Below are 21,109 nucleotides of genomic sequence, written 5' to 3' on the forward strand. Positions count from 1 at the left end.
TCACTAAATTAATAAATAAGGAAAATAACATGATTAATCCCTATAATTTTAAATAATTAATTAGGATTAAGTATTTAATTTTAATTTTATTATAATTTAGTCACTAATTTTAAATATTTTCATTTATTTTACTGCTTTTAAATATATAATTGTATTTTTTATTGTTTTAATTTTATTTGTTAATATATTTAAATATTTTTTATTATTATATAGTCATATAAATATATATATAATAAATAATATTTTATATGTTTTTATATATAAATTATTAAAATATTTATTTATTTATTTTTCAATATCAAAGAAAAGGGCAGTCTTAGTACAACTGGATGTCCTATTCTGGTATTTTAAAATTAAATATTATAAAAAATTTTAATTATTATAATATATATCGAAGAAAAGAGCTATTTTAAGGTACCTAGAAGTCCTTTTCTGATATTTTTAAATAAATAAATATTTTTTTATATAATTATAATTTTGAAATAATAGGATTATAAATTAAATATATTTTGAATTTTTAAATTTCTAATAATAGAGACAATTTATAATTAAAAAGTACCAATTTTGGGCGTTGTAGGGGTGCTAATCCTTCCCTAAACGTAATCGACCAGGAATCCCTTTTTATTATTAAAAAGAACGAATTTTTGGTTAAAACGCAGATCAGTTTATCTTTTAACTGATGTTTTCTTAAAAACTCTTTTAAAAGATAATTTTTTTAGGTATTCGACCTATCTGACCCAAAAGGCCGATGGCGACTTCCAAATTATTTTCAAAACCATTTATTCATATCAATTTTCCCGCCAAATAAATATTTCGTGTCCGGACGAAAACCGGTTACGACAGCTCTAAAATGAAATTAAAAGGAATCTAAAATTAAAACCTCAAATAAAGAACCAAAATGCATAAAAACAGAAAGGTAATAAATAATTCAAAATAAATAAAATAATAATAAAGGAATAAATTAAAATAAAGAAAAAAATTAGACATGCACATCAAGAATTAAGGCATGGATTAAAATGAAAAAACATGCATAAATATAAGAGACTTAAACATGAATAACCCAAAAATCATATCTGAGGTACAAAGTCAGAAAATAACAATAATGTGACAAATAAAAAAAGGTTAAAATAAAAAAGATCCCTACAGGTGACCACTTTGTAAAAGTACGCTTAAATCGGAAGGACTGGAGTGCGATTTTACATTAATCCCAGGTGATCTGAAAAGTAATTAACCCGAAACAATTTATACAAAAACCTAATAAAAAACCCTAAACTAAGCCAAATCATTTTTTTTAGCAAAAAACTGTTGTCGAGAATGAGAGAATTCTCTCAACTCTCTCTTGTCCTTTTCTCATGGATGATAGCCCCCAAGGGCCTCATGGCCACCGCCGTCGATGGCCATAAATCAACCTCATTGTTTTACTCTAATTGATCCTAAACCAAACTGAGAAGGCCTAATGACCCCTAAACTCTAAAGCTTCGACCTTTGTACTCCTGGCGAACGAGGGAAGCCTAGGCCTGCCTTGAGCGAACTGATGGTACTCAGTTCCTCATCTACTCTAAATCAACTTTAGACCAAGGCCTCTACAAGCTCCAACACTTGTATGCACTCCAACCACCGCTCTAAATCTGTTGTATACTGGTACCATCTCCCATTGTTCGATTACCAAACGAGGCAAGAATCCCCAAAGCTAACACATTTTTTACCTAAACCCTTTAAAAAAGACTCAAAAAGCCACAACCCTCTAAACACCCGAAAAACCCTGACTGTTCGACTATGGCGACAAAAACCCAACCGACTAAGGTAAAACCCTATCTCCCTTTTTACTTTCTTCTTTTATTTCTCTTTTCGAATGCTTGCCTTTTTAAATGATTGGTATTTTTTTCGAATGGAAGAGTGGATATAGAAAAACTTTCTTTTATTTCTTAAAATATGATGGTCGATAGACCTTTACAAACTTTTTTTGATTTGTTCTTCCCTCTCCCCGTTACAATTGTTTTTGGTCTCCTTATTTATTTTTCTTTTTCTCTACTTTTTTCAAAAACCCTAAGGCTCCATTCTTTAGATCTGATTTTTTTCCTCTAACCGGTATGTCATTTTTTTCCTTAGATCTGTTGCACGTTATATCCTTCATCTTTACGTGTTTGGAGAAGCTTGGAAAAGAGGTGTTGATGGTGGAGATGACGGTGGTAAAGAACTGGTGCGACAGGGCTACTATGGTTGGTTGAAATGGCAGTGGTAGGGGACTGGTGTAGCAGGGCTATTGTGGCAGTGCTAAGGTTTGTTGAAATTGGGTCATTGGGTAGGGCTCGTTGATTTTTAATTTGGCCTTATTTGTTATTTGGTTTCGGGTGTAATTTTGGGCCCGGTTGGGTTGTAATTCTAGCCTGTAAATAAAATAAAATTAAAAATTAAAAATAATAATCATAATAATAGTATTAATAATATTTCTGGGCGAAAACGGGTGTCGACAGCTACCTATCTTTGTCCATCATTGTGTTAACAAGAATAGGATAAAAACGAAGAGGCAACGAGTTTTCATCTGGTCAAATCTATGCTTGAAAATCTGATATTGTCTAAAGTGAGACTGGAAATAAACAACATCTTAAGAGAGATTCTTGAAGATCATTTTGAAAAGGGATATGCTCCACTGCTTCTTTAGGGTAAATCAGATCTAGAAATTTTGATTCATTCCAATGTTCTTCAGGGAATATTGAATTGAGACAGACTTATTCCACTGTTTCTCAGGGAAGATTAAATCTAAAAAAGGGGATCTGTTCCACTGCTTCTTCAGGGAAAATCAGATATGGAAACGTTGATTCATTCCACTGTTCTTCAGGGAAGATAGAATCAAGGTAGACTTGTTCCACTGTTCTTCGGGAAAGATCAAATCTGAAAAAAGAGGGATATGTTCCGCTACTTCTTTAGGGAAAATCAAATCTAGAAATATTGTTCATTCCACTATTCTTTAGGGAAGATTGAATCGAGTTCGATTCACTTCTCTTATCTTCGAGAATATCAAATCTGAAAATTAAACATTACCACCTGTTAGTATATGTTTGAAATTTTGAAAACATCATACTTGAAGGTTTGTATTTCAAGATAATCTTTGAAAATCAATTTTTCTTGTAGAGAATTGTCTCGTAGCCACCAAATATGGGAATCTGCCTCAACTTGAGTGTCAGTTGAACCTCTCCTTTTTTGGGACTTTGAATTGGTTACTTATCAAAAATTTCATTTTTCAGAAATGATTTAAATGAAAACTTTAGAAATCGTTTTCTCATTTTTTGGAAAATCATGTGAAAACATCCTACCTGAAGGACTTATAGATGACCCAAAGGATTTAATTATCATGCTTGAAAGACTTACTGATGGCCCGAATGACTTACTAAGTAAAAAACTTTGAAAATTGTTTTCTTACTTTAGAAAATATTTAAATGAGAATCTTTGGAAATTGTTTTCTCGTTTTTCGAAAATCATGTGAAAACATCCTGCCCAAAAGTCTTATGGATGACCCAAAGGACTTATCATCTTGCTCAAAAGACTTATATATGACCTGAAGGATTTAAGCATCATGCTCGAAAGACTTACTGATGGCCCGAAGGACTTACTATCAAGAAACTCTTGGAAATCATGTCCATAAACCTTTGAAAAAAGGCTTAGTTTCTTTGAAATCTCACTTGAAATTATCAAGAAACTTTTGAAAATCAGACTTAGTTTCTTTGAAAACTCATTAAAAAAAATCTTGTCAAGAAACCTCTGAATATCAGACTTGGTTTTTAACAAAAAACACGTTAGCTAGGTAACATGCCCCACTTCAAAATGATTGTTATATGGATTAGGTTCCTCAATTCTTGAGGTTCTTCCATTATGAATGTAATTACCTGCATTCGAGGCTTGAAACATGAATTTTCATTTCTTAAAAAAATATGTAAGAATTATGTATGTATATATGAAATGATGTATGATGAAATGATGCAAATTCATGTATCATGTATAAATGGATGTTTTCTTCATTTTTGGTTGGAATGGCTGCAAGAGTGATCTTCATTCTTTTACTAATTAAATTGTCTTCACTTTTTATTTGCACCAGCGTGCATTATTGCAATTCTTGACTTGTGCTAATTTCTTCTTACCCCAGCAAAATTTCCCCCCTAATAAGATTGGCTTTCTCCGCTTGAACTTATGTAGAAATCCAATATAGCTCATATCTTTGAAAAGAATATCCACTAATTCAAGCTTTGGAGACTGTGTATGTGCTATTGCCCCGTAGTGCAAAATCAAAGTCCACTGCCTGGAGCTGACCACCACAACAATTGATGGAATATTAGACTATCCAAGAGAGCCATGTGACATATCCATGGAAAGGATGATGGTTAGAACCTTAGAAACTATTGAATTGAAGGTGTTTGCTCAATTACTAACATCGAATTCAGTTCAAGAGAGCAACGTCTGTTCTAATTTGACTATTGAAACACATCAAATGGAGGGTTTATCCTAATTCTTTTCATGTCTCCACATCTAATCAGATCTCAAACAAGGATATTTGTATCACATCGTGATGAGAAGTTTAACAACAACCTATCGTTTAATATTAGTTGACTCCACTAGTTTCTTATTGTTAAAATTCCATCACCCATTCTGTGGAAAAAATCTTCACCATTCCTCACTTTTAACCTTGGGGTTGTAGAAGAAAACCTTCTTATTGGGTAAAATTAGAATTTATGGAAACACTACATGATCACAACATTGGTTTAGTGACATAGTTACTGGTTCGTATAACGTTTGATAACTTATTCATCATTTCCTGTGGCTTTTGCCTAGATTTTTCAATCAGTGAAGCTCTTTGCATGGTGTTCAGAGCTTTTGTATAGCATTGCAATGGACACCAAAGAATAAAGCTCAGTGGGAATATAAGTGGGCTGCTTTGGCTTGCCAACATTAATGAATTGGAAATCACCCGAATATTGCAATTGTATGTTGTGAGAATGGACAAAACAATCATATAGTAAGTTCCACTATCACTGCTTCACCTTTTTTATTCTTTACACCTTTTTGTATTATTAAAAATGAATGGTTGCTCAATTCAATGATCTTGTATTCATGTATGATATGGGCCTTAAAAAATGCCCCAACATTTATCATTTTTCGATGATATGGGCCTTAAAAAATGCCCCAACATTTATTATTTCTTGCTCCAACACTCAGCTCTGTGTCTGAGAGACACGTGCTAACTACTAAGATCTACTCTAGAGAGATTGTCTTGTTTGAAAAAGTTTTTCTTCTCTTTCAATTTTTCAAAATGTGAAAACGTTTGATGAAGATTTTTTTGAAAAATGGTGCCCCATGTAATGGGCTCTCAATTGAACCAATCTATAAAACAAGAGTTTAGTGGGCATCAAACAAATCAGCTAGTCTTTTAATTCTATAAGAATTATAACCTTTGAGAAGTGTCAATATTAATGACAAATTTGAGGTATAGGTTGGTTATGGAAAGGTAAGGTCTCTCAGGTTGGCATTTTGATTATAGCATATCTAGGAGGAAGTGATTGTTATGTTCATTTTCTAGAGACACTCATTGGTTCCACTCTCAGGATCACATTTGAGGTGTACGATGCTTCATCAAGAGATTCATATGACCGTCTCTTATAACGTAGTTACACAATTTAATATTCGAGCCGCCCTTTCAGGTTTTCAACTCAAATCCTCCTTTGGTTTCAAGACGTTATTCAAAATTTTACGTCTTGAACCATCCTTTATTATTTTTCCTATCATGCATTAAAGATTTTAGAAAACCAATTTTTGCAAATAAAAAAATTAATCCTCAGAAACATAATGAAATCTGAAGATAGACTCTTTCACATAGAAATCCATGTATGATTAAAATAGACTTTTCATGTAAGTAACATAGGCCAGAGCTCACAGTTATGAAAGAAAAGGATAAATAGGCCCACAGAAGTGTTTAAGGGTAATTAAACCAATGATCAATTAACTCTTATGCCTTCGATCTTGACTTGTTTGACTTGGATCTGCTTGCTACTTGTATTTTATTTTCATTTGCTTTTTCTGGATCTCTCTCCATTTTGTTATATCTTCGACATTTCTCGCTCTTCTTGTTGAATCTGGATCTTTGAACCATTTGTACTTGATAAACCTTGTGGCTTGAGGCTCAATGAGTCACTCATCTTGAAACACTTGATCTATTTTTTTCCCCATAATTTTCATCTCTTTTTTCCTTTTTTCTTATATTTTTCTATTATTTTTTTTAATTTTTTTTCTCTCTTTTCATTTTATTTTTATTTATTTGTTGTCGACTTAACTTGGTCTTGGAGCACCTTCTTTCCCTCTTTATTCCTTGTGTTTAGAGCTCCTTTTGTTGTTCTTGATTTAATTTTTTCTTCGAACGCATTGTATTTGATCCACCTCGAGTTATATTGTTATTTCAAACTTTATATCGTAACGACATGAATTGATGGTCTTCACTCCTACGAGCAAATTTCCTTCACCTTACTCCCCAATGTAGAGGGTGATTCTTAATTAGGATTGAATCAAAAGAAAAATAATTTAGGCTCTAATGGGGGACAAAAAGGGATATATTTTCTCTTTTTGTGGAGGGATAAATGAAAGAAGAATGTTTATCGTTTCATACACAGAAGTCCTTGTAATAAGAGGTATCCATAGGGGGATGAATATTTAGGATTAACTTTTAGTCACATGGAAACAATATAATTAACACATGATAGAATTATTTAAATCATTCCCTTTATTTCTTCTTCTTCTTACTTCGAACATGCCCCAATTATTCGAGCTTTTCTTCATAATGTTGATCTATGATGCCCCATCCTGGCTCTTATTGCAGGAAGATTCACGAACAAATGAAAGTTTTGCACTTAAGGCCTTCAGGTTTTATTGGTGTATACAAAAAAAATGATGGTTTTGTGTCTAAAAAGACAAAGGTATGACTTCGAAGTCGTGTATATAGAGAGAGGTAGTGTTATAAAAAGATCGACTCTACCCGAGAAGGTAAAAGTATGAATTTGGTGCCTCAAAAAAGCTAAATGTATGACTTTGGAGTCTCAGATAAATATAGTGTCAAAATTTGGTTTTGGTAGAGATATGAATTATTTAAGGTGAAAAAAAAATCAAGTAATTGTGCTTTTGGCTTTGGATGGGGTATGAAGGGTCTAATTTGACCACTTCCCAAAGATCTATAATTCTTGAAAAATTAAAAGAATATTTAATTCATTTGATACTAAAAAAACTAACAGATTAAAAATTTGATTCCTTTCTTATAACCTTAAAAAGTAGCATAAGTTCAATTACCAAACATTTTTACAAAATATTTAGGTAGATAAAGAAAGAAAGAACAAAAAGACAATACAAGTGAAATAGAGCTTCATGATGGATGAAATATTCTCTTCCTAATTAGGATGCCCCATTACTCATCAGATATGTGGGTGCTAGACTGGATTTTTAGGGTTGTTACAATCTAATGCCCCACTTGCTCATTAAAAGACCATGTCCCTAAATAATCATATTATGTAGCTTGCTCTTCGATTCCATATAATTCTAAGTGGCATGCCCCAAACTTCATATCTATAGTTCACAAATCTTCTCTACGTACGAATGGTGGGGTGGCTTCAATTTACCTTCAATATTTCTGTCACAAGATTCTCTATGAGTTACTACCAGGATCTGTTATTAATGCACATTAAGATGAAATGTATATTATGCAATGTATGACGTATAGATGTGAATATAAATATGCAAAACTGCACATACGGATGCAAAAATACATAAATGGAAATGTAAAATTTGCGATGCAAATGCATGTATGCAAAAGCTGTCATTCCAGAGTGACCATCTTAAAACAACTTTCATTGAACACAAAGGTTTCGGTACATCAAACAAACTTTACATATAAGGGACAACTTCAACTCCTAACTTTTTTTATTTCTCTCAAAAGCCAAGTTAATTTCCATTCATGCTCGGTTGTTAAGTTGTCAATCTGCTTCAATTCTCTTGCAAAGTCAGCTAAATCAACCAATTTGTGAGCCACATCGCTTGCTTGATCATAACTTCTTTCATGCAATTATCTTTTTCCTCCATCATATGTGTCAATTCTCGTAGTTATAGACAATGTTGTTCATTTTTCCTTGTAAGAAAGTCTTTGTGGTTATGAAGTTCTCGTGCAAGATCTTCATAATCATCTACAGTCTTCATCAATGTTATGTTCTTGGCTCTAGTGGCTTCTAGCTCAACAACATTCTCACACTTGTGGCGCTGATATAAAGCTTACATATTGTCTATTGACATATTCAACATCTGATTTTTGGCTTGACATATTCCCAAATCATTAACATCTATACTGCACTTTTTTCTACAATCCGTAAATCATAAGAGAACTTCTTGGCTCGACCTTCATATACCATACAATTATTTCTCCATTTTCAACATCATTTTTTAGTTTAGTGACCTATTTTCCCACTCCTCTGGGGTACTTCCTATACAACATTTTTAGAGGCTTGACCGATCCTTTTAAAACCATCACACATGACTTTTATCTCTCTATTCAGTTTGTCATTTTCAATCCTCAAATGGCACACTTGAGCTTCGTACTTTAGCAAATATTCTTCCTCCTGGATGTCCCTACTAATACCCTTACCTTTGAACACTTTTAGCTCAATCCTAACAGGACAATCAGTTACCAAACTAGGTCGACCTTTTATCTCAAACTCCGATACTCCATGATCCAAAAGATGTTGGACTCAATGCTTGAAAGCGGTATAATTCTCAATGGAATGCCCTTGAGCTTCGATATGATATTTAAAATGAACATTGACTTCATACCATGCCAAGGTTTCACATAATTCGGGACCATCTCTCGGGCTTCTAGAAGCTTATCATATGACTCTTTATATGATATAGAGATAGAATCAAAATGAGAGCCACCTCTTGGCTTGGATTGAGCTGGAGTCTTAAGGTTTATTTCCCCTAATGTTTGGAGTATACTCTCAAATACCCACGAGTTCTGATTGCATGGATTTTTTCCATCATTATGAATTTCTACAATTGTCACAATTTCCATGAGGTCTCCAGACAACTTGTTGATACGAATGGTCATTGTGCGTGGTTTCTCAGACTGGCTAGGATCAGCTTGTTCTAAAGTAGTCCCTTGTGTATTTGACATCGCAGGATTGTTTTCATCAAGTTCTTTCATTTCTTTTGTAGAATTCTCTTTTTCTTTGGCCTAAGCAACTATTATATCCATTATCTTGGACATTTGCTCTCTCATATCTCCTATCTTATTTTGCTCTTCATCGAACATACGATCTTTGAGTGCATGGTCCTATACTATTCTCGGAGCTTCCTCAAGATGCCACTCCCTAACTGTGTTATAGTCTACTTGATCAAGAAATCCATCGTCCATCATAAAAAACCTTTTACTCTGATGACCACTCACAAATCAACACCTTTTGATTATGTCATGATCATGATACGCAAGCAAAAAGAAAAGCAACATAAACATAAGTTAGTACAAATAAGATAACAAAATGACAAGAATTATTATAATATTAGCATAGTAAATAAATTAATAAGGTAATGCAAAACAAGAATGCAAATACAAATGCACAAGGTGTTAATTCCAAAAGCGACCACCATAGAACAACCTTCATCAGACCATAAATCCTCTTTACACTAGACGGACGAGCTTTATTTTCTTCATTTACTTGATCTTTGAATTTCTCATGATTTTATGTTGTTTTTATAGTCATTATTGGACTTCTCAAAGTGTTGATCCACCTTTCTTCATTTTAATTCACCTATTGTGATTGTTGGATCTCTAGACCTCCATTTCCGTGAGATTCTCCAAGAGGAAAATGACCTTGATATCTCGTGAAGGATCTTCTCACTCTTGACTCAACTAGCTTCTGACTATTTAGTACCATCTCGATTTTATATAGTTTAATAGGAATCTTCGATCAACTTTGATCTCTTCTCTCGTCGATCAACGTTGTTTCTAATTTGTCGCCCTTTTGATTTGACTATCGAGTTATGGAACTCTTATGTCGATATGAAAACCTTCTAATTTAGTCAATCACTTACGAATTAACACCTTGTTTGGTTATGATGTGAAAATGAAAATGCAAACAAAAGACAGATAAAAATAAGATAAAACAAAAGAAATTGTTAGTACCACTTAATAAAAAACATAAAAATATTTATGTAAAGAAAAGATCCTACCAAACATGGTATCTACCCTGACATGCTTTTATAACAGTTCTACCCAGACATGTTTTCTACCCCTATGTTTTGTTCAACATATAAACCCTAACCTCATGCTATCTAGTTCACATGCTTGTTTGAAAAAAAATAAACCTAACCTCATGATCTCTAGTTCTCATACATTTACCCAAAAAAACAAAATTAAACTATAAAAATTAAAAGACTCGAAAGAGTTTTTCCTTGTGTACTCTTCTCTCGAGATTCTTAAAGTTTGGGTAGGTCAAGCTCTATAGTCCTAGGCTCATTATATGTCGAGTTTGTATCTAGGGTAAGAGGTATTTGAATTTCCCTTGTCGATGCCCCCTCGGGCTTTTAGACCCTTAATCCTAGCCCATCACATGCTTTCAGACTGAGTTCAACTCGAGGGGACACACCTTATTATGTCCATATGGAGGTGAAAACCTACACGAAGACCATAAGGTGTGAGCCCCAAGAACGGTTCACTATCTCGTACAGAGGTGAAAACCACACGAGGGAGTAGTTTCTCACTCCTACTAAAATAGGATGGAGCGGGGTTTAAGCTCATGTTATACAAATACAACTATGCAGTGTGTGAGGAAATACGAAAATAAAACAAACAACACAAAATAGAAGTCTCAATATATTGAACATGTATTTACTCTGAAAACACCAACAAACAAATCAGTATAACTATTTAGTAGTTGCTCAAATTATAAACATAAATTTTATTTAAACCGAACAAGGGATCAAAAGTTGAATTAAAACAAATTCAGAAATCTCATTGCAAAGACAATTAATTAATCGACTAATGGCATGACTCTCTGAAATAAGTCCCCAACGGAGTCACCAAGCTATCGAAACAATTTTTTCCTCTAAAAAAATAACAAATTTGATTTTTAAAATCTGGTTTTTTAAAAGATCTCGTCTCGAATAATTTAATGACCAATTAATAATAAAACATGATTCGAGGAGTTGTCACCAACCTTAGATTAGGGTGTGATTGGGCACCCGTAAAGTATTTGTCATTTTCATAAAAATATTAATTTTATTAAACAACATATTTGTGGTATGTGTTACTAAAAAGTTGAGTTCGGGAGTCAGTTACGCGTGGAGAAGGATTAACACCCCCACAACGCCCTAGATCGGTACCTAGTAGATTAATTAGTTGTCTTTGCATTGAAATTTATGAATTCTAGTTTAATTTAATTTAAGATCTCATACAAATAATATTCATTAAATTTTAAGATGAAACACAATAAAATTTAATTATTTACTATCAAGAAGAATCAACCTCTCATACCTTAAAACACTCGATTCTTACTCCAATCGAAAAAAGAAAATTTTATAATTACATCCTAAAGTTCATTATTAATTCAACACAATAAAAACAAAATAGCTCCAAGACATTCTCTTTGTTTTAAAAAATATATTCTTTGGATCTTAAGAGAGAAAACGATAATATGTAATTATTTTCAATCGAAAATAAATGACCTCTCATACCTTAAAACATTCATTTATTACTTCATTCGAAATGAAGAGATATCACTATTTCGTCTTAAAATTCAATATTGATTCGAGAGAAAACGATATTATCTGATTATTTCCAATCGAGAATAAACGACCTCTTATGCCTTAAAGCAATCATTTATTACTCCAATTGAAATGAAGAGATATCACTATTTCTTCTTAAAAATCAATATTGATTCGAGAGAAAACGATAATATCTAATTATTTCCAATCGAGAATAAATGACATTTCATGCCTTAAAGCAGTCATTTATTACTCCAACTAGAATGAAAATATATTATAATCTCATCCTAGAATTCAACATAAATTCGAGTGTTACTATTTTGAAATCCCATTGAACAATACATGCAAACATAAAACAAATTAAAAGCATACATCAAGCAAGACCATTAATTATTTATTTTACCAACATTCAATGAGAATAAGGATGTTAAATTATTTAAATACACCGATACAAGACCTTAGATTCGATCTAACAGTCTTTCCTCGGTGAACTTAATTAGAATAACATGATCTTTTCTCAATCCCCAAATTTTAAAATGAATTCAATTTAATTCATGTCACTTAATGAGATAGACTTTCATTTAAAAAAAAATCGAAAATAACTTTCTTATACGTTAAGACAGTCACTTTATGACGATCTTAAAATGAACGAATATTACCCTTAGTCAAATTATTTTGATTAGAGTCAAGAAATGCTTATGAGGTTATCATGCAAATTAATAGAGAACGAAACTAAATAATGTCTAAAATAAAAATAAAAGCAACATGCAAAAATTAAAATAAAACAAAATGTAAATAGGGCTAAAATGTAAACGAATAAATCATCATGTCAAAAATTAAAATAAAATAAAGTGCAAAAGTGACTAAAATGAACATTTTTAATATTAAGTGCTAAAATTGTAATGAATAAAAATATATAAGACATGGGGACCAAATTAAAATAAAATAAAATTGCATGGTTAAATTAAATAATAAAAAATAGATTGAAAACCAAAAAACAAACATGTTGAAACTACAAGGATTGTTTCATAATTATACCTTTTTTACAAGCCTAAAACATGCTTTTAAAGAAAAATTTGTAAATTACTAAATCAATCCAGAAATATTTAAAATAAAATTAAATCATCACTACACATGACCAAAATGTAAAAGCACGCCTAAATAAGGGGGAATAAGCAACAAATATCCAAAAAAATGTAGCATGCATAAAAAAAAAGGGTAAAACACTAAATCAATACTAAGTCAAAAGTAATCTAAACCTAATAGTTCAATTTATACTAATGGCTCTAAAATGAAATTAAAAGGAATCTAAAATTGAAACCTCAAATAAAAAACCAAAATGCATAAAAACATAAAGGTAATAAATAATTAAAAATAAATAAAATAATAATAAAAGGACTAAATTAAAACAAAGCAAAAATTAGACATGCGCATCAAGAATTAAGGCAGGGATTAAAATGAAAAAACGCGTGCAAATATAAGGGACTTAAACATGAATAACCCAAACATATAACTGAGGTACAAAGTTAGAAAATAATAATAATGTGACAAATAAAAAATGCTAAATTAAAAAACGATCCCTACAAATGACCACTTTGTAAAAACACGCTTAAAATGGAAGGATTGGAGCGTGATTCTACCTTAAGCCCAGATGACTTTAAAAGTAATTAACCCAAAATGATTTATATAAAAGCCTAATAAAAAACCCTAAACTAAGCCTAATCACTTTTAGCAAAAATGGCTACCGAGAATGAGAGAGTTCTCTCAACTCTCTCTTGTCCTTTTCTCACGGCCGAGAGCCCCAAAGGGCCCCATGGCCGTCGCCGCCTATGTATGTAAATCAACCTCTTTTTTACTCCGATTAACCCTAAACTAGATTAAGAAGGCCAAACGACCCCTAAACTCTAAAGCTTCGACCTTCCTACTCTCGACGAACGAGAGAAGCCTAGGCTTACCCTGAGCGAACTGAAGCTACTCGGTTCCTCCTCTACCCTAAATCAACTTTAGAGCGATGCCTCTACAAGCCTTAAAACCCACATGCATGCCAGACATCGCTCTAAAACCGTCGTATACCGCACCAGCTCCCCTTTTTCAATCACCAAATAAGGTAAGAATCCCTAAAGCTGACACCTTTTTTACTTAAACCCCTAGAAAAGAAGACCCAAAAGCCACAACCCTCTAAACGCCCGATAAACCCTCACTGTTCGACTACGACGACAAAAACCCAACCAACTAAGGTAAAACCATATGTATCTTTTACTTTCTTTCCTTGTTTCTCTTTTTGAATGCTTTCCTTTGTGAATGATTGGTATTTTATTTTGAATGGAAGAGTGGATCTAAAAAGAGATTTCTTTTATTGCTTCGAAAATGGTGGTCGAGAGACCTTTACAAACTTTTTTCGATTTGTTCTCCCCCTCCTTGTTACAATTGTTTCTGGTCTCCCCTCTTTTTTTTTTCTTTTTCTCTATTTTGTCGAAAACCCGAAGCCTCCCTTCTTCAGATATGGTTTTTTTTCATCTAATCGGTCTCTCCTTTTTTCCTTAGATCTTTTGCACATTAAATCCTTCATCTTTGCATCTTTGGAGAAGTTTGGCAGAGAGTTGATGATGGTGGAGATGACCGTGGCAAGGAACTGGTGCGGCAGGGCTACTGTGGTTGGTGGAAATGGTGGTGGCAGGGGACTGGTGCAGCAAGGCTACTACTATGGCGGGGCTAGGGTTTGTTGCAATTGGACCATTGGGTTGGGCTTGTTGATTTGTAATTTGGACCTGATTTGTTGTTGGGCTTCGGGTGTAATTCTGAGCCCAATTGGGTTGTATTCTGGCATGTAAATAAAATAATAATAATAATAATAATAAGATTTCCGGGAGAAAACAAGTATCGGCACATCCATATGAACAGAGTTGACATACTCCCTAGCCTCTTCCTCCAAATCGTAGTCAGAAACTGTTGAATCCAACATGTTAGGCCAAATAAAAAAAAAAAAAATTCTACCATCAGAATAGTACATAACAAGGACACGCGGAAAGAAGAATTATTTAGCAAAGATTAACTTGTTATTTTTAAGTACAGACTTAAATGTGGAAATTTACTAACCAGAAAAGAGAACCTACAATAAGGTTTTGGCTTCAATGCCTCAGGTAGTAAGACTATAAGCTGGCAACTTAACTTTAAGGTCATAAGAAGAAACGAAGATCTAGTCACCCTTCAATCTTCATAAAAGATACAGATATTGTCATTTAATACAAAGATATTTAATTGATTCTACCATCAATATTAGAAATATCAAGCTAGTTAGAACACATTCATCCACAGTTTTGCATGTAGATATCAAGTCCAAAACATACTATAGCTAGAAATATAATTTTGGATTAAAATGAGAGAAAAGCTTGCACACAGTACATGGTGGCTCTGCAACAGTGCTTGACAGATTTAGTTGAGCATCTAGTTTGTTTTGTTATAATGTGGAAGCTGGAAGTTGTGAAGTCATTTCATCATCAATAAACTGTAAGATATCATTGAGAACAAAGTAACCCTTCTCTTGCGGGGCGAGGAAGAAAGTTTGCACAAATTTCCTTCTACCACTAAAATCATTGATTTTAACAGAACCGGAAACCATCACTAGAACACCTCCATTCCAAGAATCAAGAGAATTAATTGTCTTGATCTTGATTGCAGTAAAAGTTAGTGATATGACCAAGGAGTGAATTTCCTGCGTAGAAAAATGAAAGAGAAAAGAAAATTACAAAATAACCCATTATGATGTATTATATAAGGAAGTTTATTCCTGATAAAGTAAGGTTGAGAAATCTTTGACAATTATTGTAGAGACCAATATTCATAAACTCAAATTGCCAAAAGAAATTTGCAACAACCAATTAACAATAAAGTTTGGACTGTAACATCCAAATGGTCGAGAGAATCAATTTTTCTTACAAATAGAAGTGGCAAATAAAAAAGAGTATGCAAGAATCAAAGGAACAAAATTTCAATCCATCTCTCCCAAACTTGGCTCATGTTAGGCCAAATCAAATATATCTGTGTTCTTTAAAAGATATGGGCTAAAAATATGTTGTAACAGTTACAAGGACATTTCCTTGAAAACGCATACAAATAAAAACATTTGAAATAAAATGGATATAATTAAGAACAAGACCATAATGGTGATGCTAAGGCAAATTTACTAGACAGTAAATTAAGAAGAAAACAAAAGTTACCAGCATGGAAGAAGCAGATTCGTCGGAATCTCCATCAACCCGAACGACGGTGCTCTCATTTGATTAAAACTGGTGAACTAGATCAGGTTGCTGTTGAATTAACTGATAGTACTGTCCAACGAAGTATGAACCAACCTGAAATTATAAAACAACATAAACTCTGATTAATAAAAAAAAACATACATAGAAAAACAAAAAGATGAAAAAGAAAAATCACCTGAAGGGGTCCAGGGTGGGAAGTGGCGGCCATTGTGATGAGTTAGTCGGTTAGAAGGCCGCAAAAACAAAAGCATGCAACGAAAGAGAAGTAGATCACCCAGAAAAAGAAATAACGAATTGCAGTAGCTGAAACCCTAGTTTTTTTATTAATTTATTGGGAAAGACAAGGAGTCAATGCCGATTTGTTTTATTTGAGTATCAACAGACGGACAAAAGCAACAGCTGGATGAAGGCTAATTAAATGTTACACAAAGTCATACTTCTAATTTTTACCGATATTTGAATTGTTTTTATGAATTAAATTGACCTCGATGATAAAAGAACAATTATCATTATTTGAGACCCATATTCAAACACTAGATGAGTTTATTATAACCATATATCATTAAAATAAACAGTGTATTTTACATAAACATTTGCTTCGACGTTAATTAATAATAACTACATCAATCACATTGCTTGTTTTTAACAATAAATGGTTACATTGACTAAACCGGTTGTTATTCACCGTTGTCTCTCTACCTGAATATTGCCTCTGAATCAGTGGATTAAACTCAATACTGATGCTACTTAGAGAGAAGTTGGCTCGGTGTGGCGGAATTGCTAGAGATAATTTTTGCACTTGGTTATTCAGGTTTTCCAAGTTTATTGGAGCTTTCTCGATGATTGATGCCCAGTTGTGGGTGCCTATATTGGGCTTAATTTTGCTTGGATACGGGATTTCGTCATATTATTCTTGAGTTTGATAGTATGAAAGCTTTAAACATTCTTAAATCGGATTACAATGGAGCACACTCGTTGCGATGGCATCTTAATGAGTTGTGGAACGTAATTGATGCGTTCAAATTCAACATGCTCTTTGTAACGGTAACAAAGTTGTTGATGCCTTGGCAAAAAGTGTTTCGTTCGATAACTTGGATCCTATTTTTATTGCTCCCCCGTTGACCTCGATCGCTAGACTCTTGTAAGAAGATATGATGGTAACTAATTCTGTTATTGGTCAATTTCTGGTTATCGGTTTATTCTTGTAGATTGGTTCTCAGTTGACGTTTGTAGATTAACACGTACTATTTTATTCCATATAGGTTAGGAAAACTTTTAATGAGGCATGTGTTAATATTTTTTCTTGTATAGTTTCCTTGTTAATGAAATCATACCTTTCATTGGGAAAAAATTAGTTACATTAAAATCATTTAAATAATTATATGATTATATTATCAAAATTAAATATATAACTAATTATATCAATATTAATTTTATAATTAAGTGGTAATTTAAATCGTTTATCCAAAAATAAAAGATAGACCTGACTTTTTATTTGACTGGAATCTGGAAATTTAGAGAGTGTGTGAATAAAATTCTTCTTTATTTTTTTATATATTTTCCCCCCGAAGAATATTAACACACGGTATGGATATTGCATCTGTTCATTTTAGCAGAGCCCTTATATCCTTCCTCACCGACATCGTTTGAGTATCTAAAAGCGGGTTTTTTAGTGCACAACTATGTCTTAAGAGTGCGTTTGGTTTACGGAATGTAAGATTATCAGTGGGAATAAAAGATTAACAGGGAATATGATTACTGGATATTGTATTTTGTGTTTGGTTGGTTTAGCAGGAATGTAAGATTACCGTGTTTGGTTAAAGAAATTAAAAATTATTGGAATGTATATTTGACCAAATTATCCTTATATATATTTGTATAATAATACAAATTGTAAAATATTTATATATTTTCTTTAAAAAATTAAATTCATAATATTTATATAATTTGTTTTACAAAATAAAAAATATAAAAAAGGTTTAATGAAAGGGTAATTTTTTTTAACTACTGAACTTCATATAAAATTTAATTATATTTTTTTTTGTAAATCTAAAATAATTTAAGGATAAATTTGTAATTTAACCTTCGTAGAATTTTTATTATTCAATGACAGAAGAAGAATATTTTTGAAAAAAAATAAAAATTTAAAACCATTTTAATCCAAAACGCCGGTAATGTTACAATACATAAGGGAAGGGAGGTAATGACATTCCCGGTAATATATCCCAAAAAATCTACTATTGGTAATAAAACATTACCGGGAATGAGATTCCCGTCCAACCAAACATGGGAATGTTGGATTCCCATCCCATGGGAATCCCACAATCCTTGAACCAAACACCCCCTAAAGGTATATTTAAAAGAATGATCACTTGCCTTTCACTTTTGTACGCATTTACTCATCAATATTTAAATATTTACGTTATCGTTCGGTGAATGTTGAATGTTGTTTGTTTGATGACATGTCAGTTAATAAAAGGGTTTAATTTTTAATTTAACTCTTTAACTTTAGATAAAATATTAATTATAATTTTATTTTAGTAAATTCAAAATATTTTAGGGACAAATTTTTCATTTACTCATTTTTAATATGTTATTCCCCACTTGCACCGCACAGTCAGACTTCTTGCTTTTCAACTTCGTCGTCACTTGTCACCTTTGTCTATCAAACATAGAACAAAGTGTACGGATCTAATCTGAATTAAAGAGTACTTACCTGACCTTTGTCTAATAACTTTAAGACTAATTTATTCTTATTTTATTAGATGATATGGATTCTTTTGAATTTAATCTTTGTTGTGTACAAGTGAAGCACCAAAAATTCAACAGACAAATCCTCGGTGATAATAAGGAGGAAAGCCAATGATAAGTTTCTTATCAATTCTGGATTTTGAATTCCAAAATTCTTTATGAAATGATTTTGAAATTTATTTTTAATGTGGGACATGGCTCAACTAATTTATTTGCAAGAATTCAAATAATTGGATTTCAAAATCTTTTGCAAGTTTATGAGGAACTTTTTGTGTGTTCCAAAAACTGGTAGATCAAAGTCGATAGTACACATTGAATTTTGATGGTTTAAGTTTTGGTTAACGATGAGGACAATCAGGTGGGTGAAATTTTAATATTTCTCTTTAATCCAATATGATTTGAAACTCTGTCTTCCACTCTTCTTTAATCTGAAATGGTTTAGATATTTTAGTAAAAATGAGATACCGAGTAAATTTGTTTTGGGATTTATCTTACTGTTTTAATGAGTATTCTCAAATCTCAAAGTGGACAAATATGTTTAATAGAAAATGTCATAAAAGTACCATTGATTACTGATTTTATTTCATAATTTTGATTTTGTCCTATAACAAAATAAAAAATAAATGAAAATTAATTTTTCTGTTTTGTGAAATTTCTAGTTATATGTTTAAAATTAATCGGGGTTTTCATTGAATTTATTCAATTACTATCTATAATAAAAATGAAATGACCATCCAGCTCAGTTGGTAGAGCACAAGGTTCTAAACCTTGAGGTCGTGGGATCAAGTCCCACGGAGGGCATTTCATAATTTGGAGGTCTCCTACGGAAGCTGCTCTCAACCTGGTGTTTTGGAGGTCTCCTACGGAAGCTGCTCTCAACCTGGTGTTGGGGGCAGCCTACTATCTTACCTCCCCCTTACCCCATACATATGGGAAAAAAGGGACAGCCATTTACTATCTATAATAAAAAATAGTTTGAAAGTAACAATTATGTTACTGATTTGTTTCAAAATTTTAGTTTCTAACTAAATTTTGTTGGTAGAGTAAACCGAAATTTATTTCTAGGTTTTTTTGGAATTATTGTTAATTCTAAATGAAAATGGGTTATCCCATCAGTTCACCAAACTCACAACGTGGAGTATTAGTTCTACTAATGCTTTGAATTAAATTAAACGGTGTTAATGGCCATGAGACACAACAATAAACTTGAGAAATTTTGTGGATAGAATTTAAAGATGTGACAACGTAAGATATTTTATTTGATCATGTTGAATTTGATCAAATATCAGATGATCCTCCTATTATTAAAGAGGATGAGGTAAACATTATTACCGCATTTACTATTGTTAAAGTTTGGGAACGTTCTGACTTCCTATGTTGGAACTACATTCTAAATGGATTGTCAGATACACAATATAAAGTGTATAGTGTCCATAAGATGAATAAAAGAATTATGCTAACACTAAGAAAATTTAAGTGGTCAAGTTCTTAAAATTTGTAATAAGAACATAGAAGAATGAGAATAAATATTTTCTTACCTTTATTGATGATAGAAAAAGTATTGCTATGTGTATTTGCTAAAAGAGAAAAAACGAAGTTATAGAGAAATTTATTTTCTATAAACATGAAGTTCAAAACCAACTTATTAAATAGATTAAGATGGTAATAAGTGATAGTGGTGGTGAATATGATAAACCATTGTGCACAACATGATATTATTCATGAAGCAACACCATTATTGTAACATTTCAATTATTGGGTTAGGAGTTTCGAAATAACCCTAGAGGACCTTGGTGAAATTAATTAGCCCGTAAGAAGCCTTAGTCCAAGTTTGGATGGATTTGGGCTTGGTTAGTGCCCATATGGATCTAGGAAGGGGTGACTTTAGTTTGAGCTTGAAATTTGAGTGGCCAAGGGAAAAATTATACCAATTTTATTTTGAAAGACTGAAATCCCATTAATTGGGATGATATCATGTCTGAAAACACCTTTTTTTTGTCCAACAATTTGTCTCTTTCACTCCCACCTTCATATTCTTCATTCCCACAAGAACCTTGCAAAGGTTGAAACTTTGAGACTTGCAAGCATCCTCTGAATTTCCCAAGGTAAGGGTAACAATCTCCTCACTAGACCCATAAACATACCAATTTTGACATCCTAGACCCAGACCCAACCCGAATTCGCTAGTCTAGAAAATTGGGACCTAGATCCAGATCTAACGAATCTCATAGATCTGGGACCAAAATGGGTTTGTTAAAATAAAACCATTCAACCTATTTTTTAACGTAATCAAATTGTCATTGACTAATTTCACATTCAAT

General features: G+C 32.4%; 1 pseudogene; it reads right to left on the reverse strand.

The window, feature by feature from the left end:
* LOC120159018 overlaps positions 1-16,245 on the reverse strand; it is a 38,769-nt pseudogene extending 22,524 nt beyond the window's left edge.
* Between the last annotated feature and the right edge of the window lie 4,864 nt (positions 16,246-21,109).

The sequence above is a fragment of the Hibiscus syriacus genome, unplaced genomic scaffold (assembly GCF_006381635.1).
Source record: "Hibiscus syriacus cultivar Baekdansim isolate YM2019G1 unplaced genomic scaffold, ASM638163v2 tig00111338_pilon, whole genome shotgun sequence".
In the NCBI taxonomy this organism is placed as follows: Eukaryota; Viridiplantae; Streptophyta; class Magnoliopsida; order Malvales; family Malvaceae; genus Hibiscus; species Hibiscus syriacus.